Consider the following 7,282-nt stretch of genomic DNA (forward strand, 5'->3'; position numbering starts at 1 on the left):
GAGAAAAATTAAAAAAGCAGTATACCATGAAAATCCATAAACTGAAAATTAAGAGGAATTTTAAAAAAGTGGTGTGCCATAATCCCCATCTTTAGTAATTTAGGCTCTGATCCTGCAAAGAATTAAGTCTGTGTTTAACTTTAAGCAGGTAATAGTTCTCACACTGGGACATTGCAAGGAAGGGCTAAGGTGCATAACATATCACTAGATAAGTCAAGGTATAAGCGGAAGTTCCCATAAAGCTAAGCATATGTACGAGTCTCTAGCATCAGGGACTTAGTGATTTTTCAATTAAAGCAATCCAGAGCTCCTTGAAGTTATGCTTACTAAACACCAACATTTATAAAATATTATTATTGCTTATTTTTTTTAGGCAGAGTGCATTAGGGATTACAGCTGGCCAAATACTTGAAAAATACAGATAAACATAAGAAAAATGAATTACATAGTGGAATAAAATACATGAAATAAAAACAACATTAATCAAATTAATATATCTGACAAATGGTATTTCACCATCCTTTCTATGCAAACTTTTTTCTTCAGTTTTCCAATGCAAAAGGAAAATATCAGTGCACAGAAAAAAATGCTCATAATTGTACTTTTGTTTCTAAAAAGTGCCATCTTACATGTGAAGTTCTCTATCATTCCAATTAATAGTCTTGAGTAAAACTCTGCAACTTATTTGTTTAGAAACATCACATTAATTCACACCCCTTTTCCCTTTCTGAAGAAGAAATACATTTTTCATCACTGAAATGTCTTCAGTAGACAAGGGGGTGGGAATGTTGTATTTGTGAAAGTGTATTATGGAAAGACATAATAGGGGGTTATGTAGTTTTATCTAAACCAAATCCACAAGTAGCACATTGTCCTATATAATCAAACAATCAATCAATCAAACAACATAATCAAGAAGTAGCAGAAAAAAATAAGGAACCTGTTACAAGTCCAGTTAAAATTTAACCTTTGTACCTCATTCTTTAACATATCTGGGTCAAAACTCAGTTAAGTATTAAGGAATGTAGCTCTACTGATTTCTGTGGCGCTTTGTGTCCATTTGCATTGGGTCAGGATCTGATTATACAGTTTATTTTCTTTGTGGGGGAAGGGAGATGTTTCCCGTTTTAAAATTTTAGTTAACATGAGGGAGTATTTCTTGGTTCTGAACTGACACAATAAGATGGAGGAACTCATACAATATTTTAAGGAGATAATTAGTATGTGTGTTTTTCTGCCCTCTTCTGAATAGAATCACAGTAGCTGTGCTGTTTGTCATAGTCCCCATAGTTACTAGTCCCTATTTTACTACCAGCTAATTTTAGCTCAAGTAGTAAAGAATCTGTTTTCTAGCTTCTGATATCTCTAATGAGCTGCCTATAATGTAAGTGAGGTGCTGCATTCTCCACTAGCTTCAGCTTCTGGGTGGTCTCATGTGTAGACTCCACACAGAGAATATTACACCAGTCTAGTCTTGCATCAACAAAGGCATGAATAACTGTAGCAAAGGCCACATGAGAGAGAGAAATGGTTATTTTTCTTTTGCCATGTACATATGATCATCTCATAGCCACAGATGCTACCTGGGCATCCAGGATCAGCAGAGGCATTTATAAGACCTCTACATTATGAAACTTCAGCCATATTTCTTCAGTCAGGAGTCTAGAAAAAACCTTCAGCAAGTCATCCAGATGATTCCCTCCAAACCTATCATCACTACTTCCATCTTGTCTGGTTTGAGCCTCAGCCCTTATTTGAGCCACCATTCCATGTAAGCACCATCAGCAGCAGCAATGATGATGGCATAGATCTGAATATCAGCAGCATACTGAAGACATCACAGCCCAGGTCGCCTTCCAGCACGTCTCCTTAAGACAGTCACATACGTGTTGAACAGAAGGGGTAACAAGATGCAACAATGTAGGAATCCACATAAGAGATAATTTTTGAAGAGTAAGAATTGCCCAGTTATACCCTGTGGGATCCTCTCCATTAAAATGAGCCATATTATTCAAAAATGACTCCCTCCACCCGCCGCAGCTGAGATTTACAGATGTAAACAATACCTTATGGTCAAAATATCAAATGTAGCCAATGCATATACATTAACTGAACATACATAATTGTATAAATGATCAAGTGTTTTAAGTGCCTATTTTAAATGGGATACTGGCATCATTCACTTTCTTTGAGAAGCCATATTTTCAACCTAAATAGCATAAATGTGTGAACACAGTGAAATAAAAAAAGATAGAAGACACCCTAGCAAGTCTATATCAATATATATCATTGTGCAATATCCTCAGCCACAACCTTTTTGAACATATATTCTCATCAAGATACTCAAAATTAGTTTTAATTTTTTTAAAATTTGATTCATGTACACAGGTAAGCCAGGCGCAGATTCAACTTTGATTTTTAGGAAGATGCTTTTGTAAATCAAAGAAATAAAAACCCCTCAGTTTAAAAAGCATATTGATTGTGGTAAAGGGGTAAGAGACTTTTCTTAAATTCAGCCAGGATTAGAAGCCAAAATTTTGTGGATTCCAAACTATTTTTCTAAAAACTAGGGTAAAATTTTCAAAAGTGCCTAAGTGATTTAGGAACTGAAGTCCAATTTTTAAAATGACTTAGGGCCACATTTTCAAAGGTATTCAGGTATATAAAGATCTAGATAGTGCTGAGTGGGGTTTTTAAAAGGACTGAAACAGGTTGAGTACCTAACTCTCATTGAAATCTTTGCTTTTCTCCTTGTGCCATCCTGTCACAACTGCTGTCGGCCAAGTCATTTGGCATGGATCCTTCTCATTATAAAAGAGGGGAAGCGGCTGGCAGGGGGTTCTCTGTGAGGGTTTTGAGACTCTGGAACTAGCATTTTCCCTGCACCTTACAGTCAGAAATAGCCCGAATTTGGTGACCTTCTGGGAGTTCTGCAAAAGACACCTTTTGACTGAGTTTTGAACAAGACTCAGGGTATACTGCTTAAAAAATAAAGGAGTAGAAAGGAGTGTTTGTAGGTCACTGGCTGAGCTCTCCTGCTGAATTGTAATAATGACTGAAAGCACATTGTCAATGTGTGTCAGGATTTCTTGAGCCTTCGATAAGCGTTATTTTTTAAATAATTTATTTTATGGATTTATTTTTAATATGTACAAGGGAACTTAATTAAGGTTAAAATGTTTAATTTATTAACTTATTTTTTAAAATAACTATATATATATACATATAATTGTATTGATAGATCTCCTTCTAAGAATAGATAAGAACACAGTGCCCATGCTGAGTCTTTAAGATCTGTCAGCAGTAGTGATCCCTAGCAGGGATGGATGGAGGTTCTTTCAAATGACTCAATTATTTTTAATATGATAGGGCCTAAAGGGTAATTATAGGTACTTGCACATCTGCTCCAAGGCAGCTCTTGAGCTGAGTATAATGGAATTCTATACTCATAAGAAATGAGGCCATCAGGGTGGTGGGTAAAAAGAGACTTCGGATACGTTGGTTTTGGTTTGCAGTCGATACCGAACTTTATGCTTCCATTTCATCTGATTTGGCCAATGCAGTGGGATAGGACAGTGCATACTGGCAACCTGGATTTATTTGAGAGCTAGCCAGCTGAGGCTTACTGCATAGAAAAAATGAAATAACGTTGATAGGGTAAGGAATGAAACCAGAAGAGATGGCAAGAATTGTCAGCATCCTTGTTGCTGGGAACTGTTACAGCCAACTGTGACACAGGGTTTGAGGGATCTTATTGAACCCAAAGCTGCTACTGCATGCTTAGATACCAGTGGTAGTTAAAAGGCATTTTACATCTACATTAGGTGAGACAAGAGCCAGTAGAAATTTTTCATACCATTTTTTTAAAAATAAAAATCCCAGCTTTTTCAGAATGGAGTATTTTATGAATTTTTTGGTTTGTCTTCTAATTTTTTTAATGAAATTGGAAACCTCCCCAAAATTAATATTTTTCAGGTTATTTTTTAATTTCTTTTTCAATTTTTTCTTTTTTCTCCTTTCTCCTTTCTTCAGTGGGGAAAAGTAGGGGAAAGAGGAAAATTTAAATGGTTTCAAACTGAAACTTTTCCAACCTGAACATTTTCTATGTCTAGTGTGGTTTTTATGAAAAAAAAATGAATAAATAACTATAGAAACCATATAAAAACTTGTGGAATGAAAATGATTTTGAAATGTTTGAGATGTTTAGAGAATTGTTTTTCCATTGTGTAGTCAGCTCTGTTTCTTCTGAACCTGGATCTCACTGTACATATTCAGATATATGGGTAGGGGTGCGCTTGAAAAGGAAAGAAATGTTACAACCTAAATAAAATGCATGTGTGTCGTATTTTGGTACATTTTCTCAATACTAACTCTTCTAGGCTGTGCTACCACTGCTATAAGGGGCAGGAAGGGACACTGATTAAGTTATTGTTATACTTCCTTGTTAGCCGTGATAGTCTAATGAGGGGATATGGAAGAAATATTCTAGAGTTACTGGATGAGAGGTCTCGATGTGGGCTAATAGTCTCTCTTTGTCATATTGTAGTGTCCTGTTGACATGGTGATTTGGAAAATGTTTAACACTGACGTTGTAAGTATTGCAGTAACATAATCAACTAAAATTACATTTAAAAACAGCAAATTTACTTCCTGTATTAACTCTCTAAGCAACTAATAATTCAGCACCTTTGTTCTAAAATTTCTAAAAAAACCCAATAGTGATTTTCCTCTCACTATTGTTAATGTTTTATCTATTAACCTAAAATATATAATATAATTTTATACAAATTTCTGTATTTACAAGCACTAAGCAAATATTGAAAATAATGTTTGTGAACATTAAGTTAAAATAAAAACAACTGTGATTAGACTACAATGACATATGCATCCCTTTTTATTCATTTTCCACACGCAATCAAGATTTTTTTTTTGTTCAAAGAACAGTTCAGAAAAAGCACAAGTGTTGTGAAAGTGTTTGTGCTGATGTGTGTCCCTCACCATAATTTTGGCTACAGTTAAGGAAAATGCTTAAGTATGTGCTTAACTTTAGGCATGTGCTTAAGATTTATTGAAGATTTTGGGACTTGAGCATGTGCTTAACTTTCCTTAACTTAACCTCCTCTTTCAGCCAATAAGATTACCTGAAGTACTCTTTAAACAGCAAATAAATTAGTAAAAATTAAAGGCTCCATTTCAGGAGAGAATCTCCACTCAAGAAGTCACTTAATCATGTGCTTAGTCCTACTGGTGTCAATGTGCCTTATGTGACAGACAGACAATATCCTGTAATATCCTGAACAAACCTTGTGGAATTAAGCTAAATGTTTTTAAATTAAAATAAACCTCATTGAATTAGGATTAATACAATTGCTCCCTAACCTCAGCCGTGCAGAACACAATGCCATCCACAGCCTAAATAACAACTCTGACATTATAATCAAAGAGGCTGACAAAGGAGGTGCCGTAGTCATCATGAATAGGTTGGGTTATGAACAGGAGGCTGCCAGACAACTCTCAAACACCACATTCTACAAACCACTACCGTCAGATCCCACTGAGGAATACCAAAAGAAACTATAACATCTACTTAAGAAACTCCCTAAAGAAACACAGGAACAAATCTACAGAGACACACCCCCTGAGCCTTGACCCAGGGTAATTCTATCTGCTACCCAAGATCCACAAACCTGGGAATCCTGGACGCCCCATCATCTCAGGCATTGGCACTCTCACAGCAGGACTGTCAGACTATGTGGACTCTCACCTCAGGCCCTATGCCACCAGCACTCCTAGCTATCTTCGTGATACCACTGACTTCCTGAGAAAACTACAATCCATCGGTGATGTCCTAGAAAACACCATCCTAGCCACTATGGATGTAGAAGCTCTCTACACCAGTGGCTCTCAACCTTTTTTTCCCGAGTATCACTAGTCCTGACCCCAGTGGTACTCGACTAAAAAAAAAGGGGGGAACAGTACTCTCCGCCGAATCCTGCCGCCGTTACCCAAATTTCGGCGGCAGGGTTTCTACCATAGGGACATGCGGAGCCGGCCGGGTTGCGTGCACGAGGCGAAACCCACCGCCGAAAACCTTCAGCTGGTTGCCGCGTTTGGGCGGCAGGGTTTGCGGCGGGAAGGAATTTCGGCGGCAGCAGGGGGGAAGCCAGCGGAATGCTACGCGTCTTCGGGGGGGGGGGGGGGGAATCAGCGGCAGTAGAGAAAGCATATTCGGCAGCGGGGGGGATTTCGGCGGAAGCAGGGGTGCAGCCGCCAGTATGATATGCGTCTTCGGCCGGTGTACCACTGGTTGAAAACCCCTGCTCTACACCAACATTCCACACAAAGATGGACTACAAGCCATCAGGAACATTTTCCCTGATGATGATATGGCACACCTGGTAGCTGAACTTTGTGACTTTGTCCTGACCCACAACTACTTCAGATTTGGAGACAATCTATACCTTCAAGTCAGTGGCACACCTATGGGCACCCACATGGCGCCACAGTATGCCAACATTTTTATGGCTGACCTAGAACACCTTTTCCTCAAAACTCGACCCAAGCACCTCTTCTTTACCTATGATACATTGATGACATTTTCATTATCTGGACCCACAGGAAAGAGTCTCTCGAAGAATTCCACGAGGATTTCAATAATTTCCACCCCACCATCAACCTCAGCCTGGACCAGTCCACACAAGAAATCCACTTCCTGGACACTACAATACAAATAAAGGATGGTCACATTAATACCACCCTATACCAAAAACCAACTGACCACAATACATACCTTCATGCCTCCAGCTTCCACTCTGGACACATTACACGATCCATTGTCTACAGCCAAGCCCTATGATACAACCGGATTTGCTCCGATCCCTCAGACAGAGACAAACACCTACAGGATCTCCATAAAACATTCTTAAAACTTCACCTGGGGAGGTGAAGAAACAAATTGACAGAACCAGATGGTTACCCAGAAGTCACCTACTACAGGACAGACCCAACAAAGAAAACAACAGAACACCACTGGCCATCACCTACAGCCCCCAGCTAAAATCTCTCCAACACATCATTAAGGATCTACAACCCATCCTAGCAGATGATCCCTCCCTCACTCAAGCCATGGGAGGCAGGCCTATCCTTGCTTACAGACAGCCCCCCAACCTGAAGCAAATACTCACCAGCAACCGTACACCATACAGCGAGAACACTAACCCAGGAACCTATCCCTGCAACAAACCCTGCTGCCAACTCGGCCCGCACATTGGCTCTAGTGACA

The sequence above is a fragment of the Emydura macquarii genome, unplaced genomic scaffold, assembly GCF_026122565.2.
Source record: "Emydura macquarii macquarii isolate MOO-44397 ecotype Brisbane River unplaced genomic scaffold, CSIRO-AGI_Emac_v2 contig_2897, whole genome shotgun sequence".
Classification (NCBI taxonomy): Eukaryota; Metazoa; Chordata; order Testudines; family Chelidae; genus Emydura; species Emydura macquarii.